At 55.6% G+C, this 14,313-nt stretch overlaps 1 protein-coding gene across 2 annotated transcripts in view; it reads right to left on the bottom strand.

The window, feature by feature from the left end:
• Nucleotides 1–6,831, bottom strand: part of GAL3ST3 (galactose-3-O-sulfotransferase 3) — a 37,817-nt gene extending 30,986 nt beyond the window's left edge. The window contains exon 1 of one of the 2 annotated variants that reach the window (XM_005305449.4): nt 5,045–6,831. The gene's annotated coding sequence lies outside the window, so the exon portion shown is untranslated. The remainder of the gene's footprint in view (nt 1–5,044) is intronic. The other variant, XM_005305451.4, reaches the window with a different exon arrangement.
• Nucleotides 6,832–14,313: the final 7,482 nt, after the last annotated feature.

The raw sequence follows: 14,313 nt of genomic DNA, 5'->3' as shown, positions 1-14,313 counted from the left end.
CAGCTGGAGCGCACAGCCTGGGCCATGCACCTGGCACTGCACCGAACCACTGGGACCTCAGTTAGGGAATCACTTCCACACCAATTGTGGATGGGTTTCTGCTAGGGTTGCCAACCCTCCAGGATAGTCCTGGAGCCTCCAGGAGTTAAAGATTATGTCATGTGAGGAAACCTCCAGGAAAATGTCCAACCAAAATTGGCAACTCCACTTTCTGCGAGGGCAGCCACTGGAACTGGTGCGAGAGAGACCATTGTCCCAGCGCTGCATCCAGCCAGGCCCACTGGACTTCAGCTGGCAGGGGGCCTGGTGCAAAGTAGAGGGGGTGGGGCCTTTCAAAGACCCCACCCACAGACACAGCGGGATGGTGGGGGCAGGGAGGGGTGAGTCGTAGGTGTCAGCTGAAGGAGGGTGCTGAGTAGAGGCCCCCACACGCAGTGCCCTCCCTGAGGAGGGATCCAGGGAGCCCCAGGCAGCACCCTCGCAAAAGAGGGATCTGGAAACCCCAAGCGCTGACCAGATGGATGAGCAGATGTGGGGGCTGTGGAAAGAACCTTGAGCCACACGCAGCCTCCCCATGCTCCATCTGGCCAGTCTTGGGTGCAGTATCCCACCCTGTGCTCCAGCCAGACTCCTCCCAGTCTGGGGAGGGGCTGCCTCAAGAGTTCATGGGGCAGTTCAGTCCCCACAGCCCAGGTGGCTCTTGGCCCCGATGCTGAGCGAGTGCCGAGCGCAGGGGAACATCTCCCAAACTCAGATCCCCATATGGATGGGAAGGACTTTTAACCCCTGCCAGGCTGGGCTGGCCTCCTCCTGGGCATGTCCTGGCCCTGGAGAGGGGCTGCTCCAATCAGCACTGGGAATTTTCACACTTTTTTTATATAATGAAATTTGAAGTTTTTTATTGTTTTTGATTGGGGGGAAATGGAAACACATTACATTGGTCACTTTGAAAGGAAGCAAACTTTTTTTGGGGGGGGGGGGCAAACAAAAATGGCATCGATTTTTATTTTTCTCTCCTTTTTTTTTTTAAACCCTTCTCTTTCCCCCACTGGAAATAGGGGGTGGGGGGGGGTTAAAGAAAGAATGGGGGAAAGGCCCCCAAAAGAGAACCAACATTAAAAATTACTTTTTTTGGTCTGTCTGTCAAGAACTGAAATGAAGCCACCATTTGTAGTTATTTTGTTTTGAAAATGTTTGTCAAATTTCTACCAATCAAAAATGTCCCATTTGCTCAGCCAGGCATTTTCCTTAAACACTTTCAATGCACAATTTTGGATCATGTCTGGCGCACCAGAACAGATCCAGTCTTTATAAGGGTTTACGGTGCAGGTGCCTCCCTTGGCTGGCTGGCTTGAGGGATGATGGCTATGTACATACCCATCTGTCTGTATAGAATATTTTGGTTGCAAAGTCTAGCCCTTGCAGGTTTGGAGAAGCCAGGATCATAGAATATCATGGTTGGAAGGGACCTCATGAGGTCATCTAGTCTAACCCCCTCCTCAAAGCAGTACCAATCCCCAGACAGATTTTTGCCCCAGATCCCTAAATGTCCCTCTCAAGGATTGAGCTCACAATCCTGGTTTAACAGGCCAATGCTCAACCCACTGAGCTATCCCTCCGGCCATGCATACTCAGTTGTGACCCCTGGGGTAGGGGCTGGCTCCCATTCCTGGCTCAGGGAACAGAGTGCTGTTAGAATGGCAGCTGTATATAGCCAAGCACATAGATTCAGGGCCGCCCAGAGGATTCAGGGGGCCTGGGGTCTTCGGCAGCGGGGGGCCCCCACCCCCGAATTGCCGCCAAAGATCCGGAGCGGAAGAAGCTCCGGGGGCCCGGGCCCCACGAGAGTTTTCCAGGGCCCCCAGAGCGAGTGAAGGACCCTGCTCCAGGAGCCCTGAAAAACTCTCATGGGGGCCCCTGAGGCAAATTGCCCCACTTGCCCCCCCCCGGGCAGCCCTGCATAGATTTGGCATGTCCAGTGTGGGAGGCACTGTGGCAAAGTGGATGAGATGTGGGTGTCTCATAGTAGAGAGCTGCGTTCTGATCCTAGCTCTTCCTGAAGGGACCTTGTGCAGTTTCTCAGTTAAAGGAAGGGTTATACCGAACCCTACAGGGGAAAGGCCCCATTACCCCTCCCCGTGAGCCAGCCCGTCTCCCTGTCCTGGGGCTGGATTGGAGCCCGTGTCCCCTAGAGGGAAAGGCCCTGAGTCCATTCCACACATAACTTCACTGCACAAAGATTCTTCTCATCTCAAAATGCTCTTTTGAATGAACAGAGTTGAGAGAGATCCCGGGGGGGGGGCAGCTGTAAGGGGGAGCAGGAGCAGGCAGAGGATGGTGGTAACAAGGACTTACACACACACACACACACACACACACACACACACACACCCTATGTGCAACCTTCTCCTGTCCCACACAGTCTCCCTTAACTAGCATTCTGGCCCAGCCCAGACACCGAGGACATGTCAGGCGCACAGCTATCGATGGCAGCCCCAATCAATAGGACAAATGGGTCAGTGCTGGGCTGTGGACAAGGGGCTGGTGATGAGCAATGGCGTATGCTGCACAGCCTGTCCCAGGCCAGGGACAGAACTCAAGAGCCCTGATGCTCAACAAGCCCTCTCCCCGCCTCCCCCCCGCCAGGGAATGAAAGCTTTGTTCATTGCTACCAAGATTAGTTCTCCTCCCTGGTTTGTCAGTGTGGATGCCCGTGTGACTCAGTAAAGGGAGAAACAGACCTAAGGGGGTAGGAAGTGCTGAACAGAGAGTCCCAGCCCCCCCACCAGTAACAAATCCATCTGTGCAGCCCCAGCACCCCCAAGAGACCCTGCAATAACAAAGCAGTGCAGCCAACCCTGCACTGTCCGGCTCCCCATTCCCTGAAGTGTCTCAGTGGCCCTGGTTCCCCCAATGCCCTCTGTGCCCTGCCCACAAGGTGCCCCTGCCCCCCTTGCTCACAGAACTCATCCCCCTGGCCGGGGGTAAATCTTCTGGCATCCCGGGGTGAGGGCCTGGAGTAACCGTTACTGAATAAGGGAGTGCAGCAGCCCGGCAGATGTTGTTGTAGATTCTAGAGTAATTCAGCACCTGCCCCTTTTCCAGCTCCGATCGCCAGCCTCCTGTGGCAGTGAGTTCCAGAGGCTGTTAGGCTGATTCATACTGACTCGGCTCATGCACAGGCAGCAGCGTTAGTAAGGACAGCCTGGGGGCTACTCCAGACTACACTTGGCACCTCTGGACCCTGGGAGCAGAGAATAGCCGCAGCGTAGGGCATTCTAGCCATGTCCCTAACCCACCCTCCATGGGGCAGGAATGGCACTGAGCCCCACCCCGAGCAGGGAGACCACCTGTCCCTCCCTCCCCCATAAGGTCTGTGATGGATGGATGGAGGGGAGTGTTTGGAGACAGACAGCTGGATAATGTGTATATAAACACCCCCACACACACACACACACCTCTATATGTGTTAATATAATCTACACACCCACACAACCCTGTGCACCTTCCACCGGGCTGTTAATGGGGACGACTGAAACACAGAACCATGCTCTGTGTGAGTGTCTGTGCACCGCTCGCCCATGTGCACAGCTACAGAGATTAGATAGATGAGAGAGCGCAAGAGGGATTTGGGCTCATGGAGAGATACAGGCCCTAATCCTTTGCGCTCTCTCTTCACATGTACCCATCTATCTAGCCATCTAACTGCCAACCCTAATCCTGCTTTATCTGTCTAGCTATCAAGCTATCTAGCTCCATCTAAAATCGCTGTACATCTACTAATGTCGCCATCCCCTCGGTATGTAGGAGCATTTGTAGGCAGGATGCTGCCATGCTCTGCCGTGTCTCTGGAAGTGTGTCCCGGTGCTGCCTGTCTCCAGATCAGCAACCCCCTCCCCTCGGCTGGGTCAGGCGTTGCTGGCACGCCACATTATTTGGGGGTTGATTTGCTCCTTAACCTGAACAGGCCAACAATGGAAATAACCTCCAGCTGTGTGTGTGTGTGTGTGTGTGTGTGTGTGTGTGTGTGTGTGTGTGTGTGTGTGTGTGTGTGTGTGTGTGTGTGTGTGTACATTCACAGACACATGCACACAGAACAGGCATGCACGCACCTGGGGACAAACATACACAGGTTCACACAAAAACACAACACACAGATGCACATACATGTATACAGGTATGGAGACACTCCTACGCAGATGCGTGCATGCCTCTGAAGCACATGCCGTCTTGATTTAACTCACGGTGTCCTTGTTTCTCCGTTTATTCCTAATGCCCCTTCTCGGAGGGGGTCTATCCTGCCAGTAAACACTGGGCACAATCCCACCCTCAGGGCCCTTCCTGAGGACACTGGGGGGGGGGGGGTACGGCTATAGAGAGATAGATATGGGGGGGGGCATGGTGATAGATATGAGAGGGGAGTGGGAGTATGTCTGGCAATTGACAGGCCTAATTTTCAAAGGTCCTGAGCATCTCTGCTCCCGGGAGGCTGCGGCTGCTCAGCCAGTCAGAATCCCTCTCCCATCTTTCTCTCTCCCATGGGTGCCACTGTTGTTTCCAGCGGGAGGTTAGTTTGGGTGGCGTGATGGATGGGGGCAGAGATCAGCTGTATGGTGCACCAAGACTGGCACAGGCAGATGCCCGGGGGCCTCTCATTCGCACACACACAGCGCGGGGGCTGGATAAGTATCTCGCCCCGGGCATGGCCGTTCACCCCTGCCACATTTCGTGCCCGGGTGCCAAGGGATGGGAACTCCCCAGCATTTCACTGGGTTCCCCCAGCACAGTGAACCCCCACGGAAACATCACATCACACGGCACAAAATAGCCCCAATCAACCAGGCAGGGGCAGGGGGGTCTGGAAAAGATTATTAAAACCAGCAGTGCTGTTAGTGGGGTTCAAAGCAGCCCCCCAGGGCGAGACCCCCAGGCAATGCAAGCGGAGGGGGGGGGGGGGAGAAGGAACCCCCAGCCCGGGCTGAAAGCCACACGGTGCCTCGCTGGGGGGACGGGCGAAATCCCCCGGCCGGGGCCCCATACTCACCCCGTGCTGGGAGTGCGGGAAGCCGGCGGGTCTCAGTCCATCACCGGGCCGGGCGAGCGCAGGCGGCGAGGGGCGGGGACGTGTCCCGGGCTCGCCTCGGCAGCATTGCTCTCCGGGCCGGCCGGAGCGGAGCGGAGCCGGGTCCCCGCGCTAGCGGCCGGCCGGGGAGCGCCCCATCGCCATGTTGCCGGCTGCGTGTGGGCAGCGGAGCCGGGGAAATTGGAAACGCGAGCGAGGGAGGGAGCCGGAGCCAGAGCCGGAGCCGCGTCCTTTGTGGGGTCAGGTGGCCGCGTCCTCCCCGCACCGAGCCCCGCACGCAGCACGCGTGCCTTGCACACAGAGCTACACACACACTGCTACACACACTGCACTGTGCACACAGCTACACACACTGCTACACACACACCGGACGGTGCACACAGCTACACACACACAGAGCTACACTCACACACTGTTCAGTGCACACAGCTACACACACACTGCACTGTGCACACACACAGAGCAACACACACTGCATGGTTCACACAGCTACACACACACTGCTCAGTGCACACAGCTATACACACAGAGAGCTACACACAGAACTACACACACACTGTTACATACTGCTACACACACCCATGCAGCTACACACACACACTGTGTACTGCTTCACACATTGCTACACACACACACTGCATACTGATACATACAGCTACACATACCTGCATAGTGCACACTGCTACATACAGCTATGCACACAGCTACACACAGACCACACACAGCACATTGCTACACACACATTGTACACTGCAACACATACATACAGCTACACACACCCCTCTACACACACAGAGATACACCCTGCTATATACATACTGCACACTCCTACATATAGTTACACACACACTGTACACAGCTGCACACTGCTACACACACCCAGCTACACACTGCATACAACTACACACACACTGTGCACACAGCTGCACACACACTGCACATAGCTACACACACATACTGCACAGTTACACACATGGCTACACACCCACACTTGAACACATGCTGCACACTGCTACACCCACATACTTCACACTGCTACACCCCCACACACACCACTACACTCAGACTGCACACCCCTACACCCCTCGCTAACCATACGCTGCACCAGCTACACACACTGCAACACCCCACACTGCACACACAGCACACAGCTACAAACACATCACTACACACACGGCACATAGACATACACAACTACACACATACATGTCACAGAGCTACACATGCACACTGCACACACTTGCACACCTACTCACCATTACACACAGACCTACGCACATACCAGGACAGCTGCCTACACACCCACATGCACACCCCTCTGTCGTGCACACTCCCTGCTCCGCATTGCACTGTAGCTGGAATTCAGTAAGAGGGGAGAGGAGCACACACAGACCTCTTTCCCTCCCTACACACAACCAGCTTGGAGGAGGACAGAACAGTGCATACACACACACACACACACACAGAGTCACATCCTCAGCACAGCCATCATCACCATCACCAAATGCACGTCAGTGCACAGCAAGCGTCACACATTCTGTCACCATCCCAAACACACACTGGGGCCTGCACACACAGTCTGTCATACACACTTCAACACACACACTCTGTCATGTATGCACTCACACAACAGCCCATTTGCTCCTGCATGCGCGCAATCACACCACCCATCCTCATGCACACGCACATGCACACACCCCGTGCACCCTCACCCCCTGTCGTGCACCTTACAGGGCTGCTCCTGCAGCATGGGAGAAGGGTACCCGGGGATGGTGCCAGGCGGGGGCAGTGGGGTGTCTCACATTACCGCCTGGTCCACAAAGCCGTCATTGTGGTTGGAAACTCCTGCTGTGGGGGGGCAGCTGGGAATTGATACCGGAGCTGGGGCCGAGGACAATGGGGTGTGTGTCTGGAAGGGGGAGTGAGGGGCCAGCTCTCTGAGGGGACAAGGGGTAAATCCACCCCGTATCCTGGCAGGCAAACTTGGCAGCAGGGACCTCTCCAGGGGTCTAGGCCTCCACACCCTGGTCAGATCGAGGGGGGCCAATTATTTGTGTCCAGGAGGACAGCGAGCTGGGCCGAAATCCGGCAGAATCACCACACACATCGGGTGTGTGTGTGGGGTGTCTCTGCAGGATCCCTGGGGCTGGGCTGAGTCTGCCACACAGGGGTGGGTATGTTAGGGGGTTGGGGGTCCAAGCAGAGTGAGCTAGTAGTCTGGGATCAGCCTCTTGAGGGTCACATATAGCCCCGCACACTCACTCACCCCACGGGGGAAACTGAAGCACAGAGAGGGGAATGGACTTATCTATGTTCACATGGCAGGATAGCAAATAGAACCCAGGAGTCCTGGCTCCCGTTCCATCCCCACTGCTCTAACCTCTAGATCCCACTCCCCTTCCCCCCAGGATAGAATCCAGGAGTCCTGGGTCCCATTCCATTCCATCCCATCCCCACTGCTCTAACCTCTAGATCCCACTCCCCTTCCCCCCAGGATAGAATCCAGGAGTCCTGGGTCCCATTCCATCCCATCCCCACTGCTCTAACCTCTAGACCCCACTCCCCTTCCCTCCAGGATAGAATCCAGGAGTCCTGGGTCCCATTCCATTCCATCCCATCCCCACTGCTCTAACCTCTAGATCCCATTCCCCTTCCCCCAGGATAGAACCCAGGAGTCCTGGCTCCCAACCCCTCTGCTCCAACTCCTAGACCACACTGGACTCAGGGGTCCTGGTTCCCAGGTCCCTTCCCCCCTGTGCTGGAGTCTGGGGGCGGGGGATGTTGCACAGCAGCCTCAGAGAGGAGGCCAGTATAAATAGCTACTTGTTCTGCAGCAGAAGCTGGGAGCAGACAGTGACTCATCTTGGGAAGGCGCATGTGGGAACTGGTGCTTGGGGAGGGGCTCCTGCCGCAGTCAGCCCCATGGGGGCTGGGGCCATCTCAGCCAGTCCTCCTACCCAGGGGCTGAACTGGGGCAAGGGCTACCTAGAGTGGAGAGGGCCTGGATCCCATTCCTCGCCCACCCTGAACCAGCCCCCCCCCCCGGGGGGGGGCTGGGCTGGAGTTAGCACCCCCCACCACCCCCCAGGGGAAAGGGCCTGGAGCAAATTCCCCACCCCAGAGCCAGATCAGAGCTGGTGCCCCTGGAGGCAAAAGGCCCTGGATCCCCTCCTCCAGGGTCCAAGCAGTGTCTCCCCAGCAGACGCTCTCGATTATGGTTTGAGTGAAGGCTGTTCCCGTCACTCAGCAGATCAGCAAAGGGGCCAGCAGCCAGCAAGCCCTCCCTCTGGCCGCGTTGCCGTGCTCAGGGGGAGCCGAGCACCCTCCCATGTGCCTGGTTTCATGCACCCAACTGAGAGTTAAGCGGTGCCCCTCCAGGCCAGCAGCAGACAAGGTCTGGGGCCCTGGGGGGTGATTCCTGGGCATCCCAGGGGTTGGGGTGATCTGCTCACGTACAGACTGTGTGACCTTCCTCTGCATGTGGCCCATGAGCTATGGCACCGATCCCCAGCCGCCCATGCCAGCCTGGCTCCCCAGAAGTAGCTGTCCCGGTCTCCAGGCAGGACACATGCAGCACCCACACATACTGCCTTCTACCCACTGCTTTCCCAGCCCCACTGCAGCCTGCCCAGCTGTGCCATGCATGTGGGCTCGTGGCGTGCTGGCTGGGCATCCCACTGGCAGCTCCCCTTTCTCCCTGCACCCCCAGATGGAACAGACGAGCTCTTCCCACCGTGCCCAGCACAAGCGATGCTGGAGTGGCGTCCCCAGGGATCTCCATGCCTGTGAGGCTGCAGAGCAGAAGACTGTTTTCTGCAACTTGGCCTCCCGCCTCATGCCATGGCAGTGAGTGGGGGTGAGAGCCTGGACTCCTGGGTTCTATTCTGTTCTCAGCCATTCGCTCCGTGTTCCCCCGATGAAGGCAGCCCAGCAGGGGATTTGCTCTGAGCAGCTATTGGGAAGAATCAAGGTTTCAAGGATTTCGTTTTCCCCTCCTCTAGGGGCTCAGGTCACCACCTGCCCCACTCCATGGAGCTGGGGCAGACACTGGTTCTACCTGTTGGGAGGAAGGGGGAGAAGCCTGTGCCCTCTTGTGTCCAGACTGGGAAGTGCAGGCCAGAACTGGGCAGTCGGGCAGACCACAAGGTGTCTCTGTGCCTCACAGCCTTGACAGAGACACCCCTTCATGCCAGTCCCTGCCCTTTCTTAGACTCTCTGTGCCACAGAGGGGGCTCTCATTCTGGCCTCACCCCATCCCATCCCTTCCCCTGATGCCCCAAGACTGCCCTGCCGTCCCCTGCCCCCATGGCTCCACTCACCACATAATTGAGATCTCAAAGAACATTTCAAGGTCATGTTCTATTCCCAGGTTTGGGAGGGGTCTAGTGGGTTACAGCTTGGGGGCTGGAAGCCAGGACTCCTGGGTTCTGTTCCCAGCTCTGGGAGGGGCATGGGGGGTCTAGTGGGTTACAGCAGGGGGGCTGGGAGCTGCTGATCTGGCACTTTTGGAGTGAATGAGTGATTGCACCTGTACCATGACCCTGCTAGACTTGAAAGGTTCCTGTGGCTTTGGGTCCAATATTGAGCTACAGTGAATGAGGAGCAGTGGTAGGTGGGGTGGGGACAGAGCGCCCATGGCTGGGATAGCAGGAGGCTGCTGGTTGAGACTGAGGGGCACCAGCAAAGCTGGGATAGGGGAGGCCAAGGCTGGGATGACAGGGGGGCTGTTTATACAGCAACCCCTCTCCCAGTGCTGAAATGCAGGCACCTCTGGGATGGGGTGTGGAGACTACTTATAGTGGGATCCCTCTCCTGCCACTGAGATGCAGACATTTCTCGGATGGGGCATGGGGGGGGAGGGCTGTTTATACTGGGACTCCTTGCTCAGTGCTGAGATGCAGCTGCCTCTGGGGTGGTGTGCAGGGGCTGTCTATAGAGGGACCCCTCTGGCTGAGAGCTTTAGGGCAGTGGGCTGAGCTGTGGCCAGTGGGCATGTCTAAGAACAGACAGCCAAAAGCAGACACAGACAGATGGACTCAGATGTGGGGGTCTCCATACACCCCCAATGGGTTGAAGTGGGGGAGGGCTTGGCTCTGAGCTGGAAGCTGCTGACCCATGGAGGGGCGGGGGGTGTTGAAGACCCATGGGGGAGTGATTACAGGTTTAAATGTTTACAGGGTCTCCTTCCCCATGGCTGGGGTTGGGGTGGGCTGGCAGGGTCTGTCCCCTCCTAGGCCTGTGCCCCTCTGTCCCCTCTAACAAGAGAGTGAGGGGACCCACACAAAGGGGTTTCTCTGCCCATTGGGCTAGGATCCATGGTGATTAATGGCCACACAATTGCCCTTGCATCCTGCCCATGCCTGGCAGGATGGGGCATGGACACCCTGCCCCCCTTGATGCAGCCACCAAGTTCCAGAGGGAGACGTCAAATGATATGAGGGGAGGGGCCACCCCCAGCGTTAGGGAGCCCGCCATTGAGGGTCACTGTGAGGTCAGGGTCTATCCCTCCAGAGGGACAGCGGGGCACCAGAACACTCCCTCCCACACTGCAGCATCCCACAGGGAGTATGCATGACATTCCCATGTCACTGTCAGAGAGACCGGCACAGATCCACACCAGGGAACAACCCAGGGGTCCTGACTCCCAGCCCCGCCCCATGACTAACCACTAGACACCACTCCCCTTCCAGTGCTAGGGATAGAAGCAAGGAGTCCTGACTCCCCGCCGTACCTGCTAGACCCCATTCACCTTTTAGTCAGTGCCCTTTGCAAGGCACAGGCTAATGTCACCTGCCGGGACAGAGACAAAAGGCTCACTGCCATGGGACATGACAATGCTGTGCATGTACTGCCCTCTGGTGCGGGCTTTGAGACTGCAGGAGAAAAACCTGCTCCATATGTGTACAGAAGTTGGAGACACCAGATGGGAGAGGTAATATCTTTTATTTGACCGACTTCTGTTGGAGAGAGAGAGATGCTCTTGAGCCACATAGAGGTCTTCTTCAGGTCCGGGAAAGGTAGTAGAACAGATTGTTTAGCATAATTAGCACGTATTCTAAGGGACCATTCAAGGTAGAGGGCCTGTTAACACCTCTGCAGTCATAGGACAAAAAGGGGGGTTAGTGGGTGACAGATTGTTTTTATCAGCCATAAATCCAGTGTCTCTGTTCAGTCCATGATTTTTAGGCCTTGTCTACACTACAGAGTTTTGTTGATGCAAGTTATGCTGACGATGAAAACCCAATATAATTACATTGCTCTGCATATTCACACAACGCTCCTTCTGTCGGCAGAGGAGCGTGTCCACGGTTGATGTTCTAGCATCAACAGAGAGAGCAGTGCACTGTGGGTAACTATCCCACCATGCTACTCATCACCTTCTGCAGCTAGGAGTTGTGGAAAGGCAGAATGGATCGCAGTGCATCATGGGTAAGGCTTTGTGTTTGTCTCGGAAAGTCACAGATTCTGTGGCTTTCTGTGACCTTTGTGACTTCTGCAGTGGCCCACGTAGCTGGCCCGGGAGCCACCTGAGCAGCTTGGGCACCCCCTGCTGCCCCCCCAGCAGCAGGAGTTGGGGGGGGCTCAGGGCTAGGGGTTGGGGTGCTGGCGGTCCTTACCTAGGGCAGGCTCCCCGGAAGGGTGACAGGACCTCCATCCTTCAGCTCCCAGCAACGCGTGCTGCCTCTGCCTGCAGGCACTGCCCCCGCAGCTACCACTGGCTGCGGTTCCCAGCCAATGGGAGCTGCAGAACTGGGCCTTGGGGCAGAGCGGAGCCAGCATGTGGATCTAGGAGCTGGAGGTCGAAGCTTCCCAGGAGCCGGGTAGGGAACCTGCCCCAGCCCCACCAGCCCGCCCTCCCCCCCCAGCACCTGTGGCGCCCCCAGTCTGCACCCCCCCGAGCACCCGCAGTGCCCCCCCTAGGCTGTGCCCCACCGAGCACCCATGGCACCCCCCAGGCCATGCCCCTGCCTGTACCCGCAGTGTCCCCGGGGTCCTCCTCCAGCACCCCCGGCACCTCCCAGGACCACCCCTCCAGCACCCGCAGTACCCCCCAGGCTGCTCCCTGGAACCACTACCTCCAAGTTTTAGTCAGCGATATATGGTAAAAGTCATGGACAGGTGATGGGCCATGAATTTTTGTTTACTGCCCGTGACCTGTCCCTGACTTTTACTAAAAATACCCATGACTAAAACGTAGCCTTAATCATGGGTGCGTGCTCAAAGTTCCAGTTTTTTCCATCCCATCATTCCATGGGCTTTCAATTGTGCTCGTGGCATTTCTCAGGGGCACCTGTTTACTGTGCGCCAACCATCTCTGCCTGAATGGATGGATCCTGAACTGTTCTCTACTGTTGTGGTCACTGTTATGAACACATGGTGGATGGTCATGCAGTATATCATGAGCTCCCAATCCGAACAGGAAACAGAGGTGCCTGACCTGCTGTGTGCTATGGAAAGAAACAACACCGGATTATTTTGGCATTCACAGAGCAGCTGCACATGGTGGACCATCACTTTTGGGCTCAGGAAACAAGCACTGAGTGGTGGGATGGCATTGTTCTGCAGGTCTGGGATGACCAGTGGCTGCAGAACTTTCAGATGTGCAAAGCCACCTTCCTGAAACTGTGTGAAGAGCTCGCCCCAGCACTGTGGCGCAAGGACACCAAAATGAGAGCTGCCTTCTCAGTGGAGACGCATATGGCAATCACTGTATGGAACCTGGCAACTCCAGACTGCTACTGGTCAGTCGTGAAAGAGTTTGGAGTTGGGAAGTCCACTGTTGGGGCTGATTTAACGCAAGTGTGCAGGGCCATTAATCACATCCTGCTATAGAGGACTGTGACTCTTGGCAATGTGAGAGAAATAGTGGATGGCTTTGGGGCAATGGGATTCCCTGACTGCGGCGGAGTGATAGATGATATGCATATCCCAGTTTTGGCCCCGGATCATTTTGCGATGGAGTACATCAATAGAACGGGATACTTCTGTACGGTATTTCAGGCACTTGTGGATCACCGTGGCCATTTCATTGACATCAATGCGGGGTGGTCTGGGAAGGTGCAGGATGCATGCATCTTCAGGAACACTGGACTGTACAGAAAGCTGCAAGTAGGGACTTTCTTTCCAGATCAAAAGATTCCAATGGGGGATGTTGATCCTGGGAGATCCAGTGTACCCCTTACTCCCATGGCTCATGAAGCCTTACACAGGAAACCTGGACAGCAGCAAGGAGCGCTTCAACAATGTGCTGAGCAAGTGCAGAATGACCGTAAAATGTGCCTTTCTCAGATTAAAAGCATGCTGGCGCTGCCTTTATGGCAGGTTAGAGCTAAATGAGGAAAATATTCCCATGGTCACAGCAGCCTGTTGCGTGCTCCATAATATTTGTGAGGCTAAAGTTAAAAGTTTCCCCCAGGGTGGAACACAGAGGCAGTTCACCTGGCAGCTGATTTTGAGCAGCCAGATACCAGGGCTATTGGGGGGGCACAAGGGGGGACTATTCAAATCAGGGAGGCTTTGAGGCACCATTTTGATAATGAGCTCCAGTAAGCATCCAGAAACATGTCTTTCTATACAGCACTCTGCCATACTTTGTTAACTTGCCGCCATGCATGAAAATGTTGATTGTTCCTGACCATGATTTGTTCTCAGCAAATGATTAAATTGCCACTGTGTATTAATTCCAGCAGCAACCACCATGTGTAGCAGACAAATAGAGATTGGCTATCTTTCAGAGAGTATGTTTTTATTAAATACCAATTAACAACACACACAAAAGGCTTGGTGAGAAGGGAGAGAACAATGAAGGGCAGTGTAGGCTCTTATAGCTGTGTGTAAGTCCAGCTATCATTCTGGAAACTTTCCAAAGGGGTAGAATGAAGGGGTACTGAGACGAGTCAGGAAGTTACAAGGGATGTGTGGGAGGAATTTGGGAAGGGCATGGAAAACAGTTCTGTACTGACTGCAGGAGCTGCCGAGCACACATGAATTCTGCCTGCAACATGATTAGGGATTTCAACATCTCTGTTTGCTCCTCCATCACTTTTATCATCCACTCCTGGCCCATTGAAATTCGCTCCTGGCTCTCCTTTCTGTCCTGCCTGTCTATTTCATAATTTTCTTTTAAAGTCTCTCTCCATGCCCTGCGTTCTTGTTTTTCAGCCTCTGAGGATTGGAGCAACCCTTGAAACATGTCCTCCTTGGTCACTTCCTTGTCTGGTGGAGGCGCT

The sequence above is a fragment of the Chrysemys picta genome, chromosome 7 (assembly GCF_011386835.1).
Source record: "Chrysemys picta bellii isolate R12L10 chromosome 7, ASM1138683v2, whole genome shotgun sequence".
In the NCBI taxonomy this organism is placed as follows: Eukaryota; Metazoa; Chordata; order Testudines; family Emydidae; genus Chrysemys; species Chrysemys picta.
The sequence above is the reverse complement of the archived record's forward strand: the minus strand, read 5'-3'. Positions and strand labels throughout refer to the sequence as shown.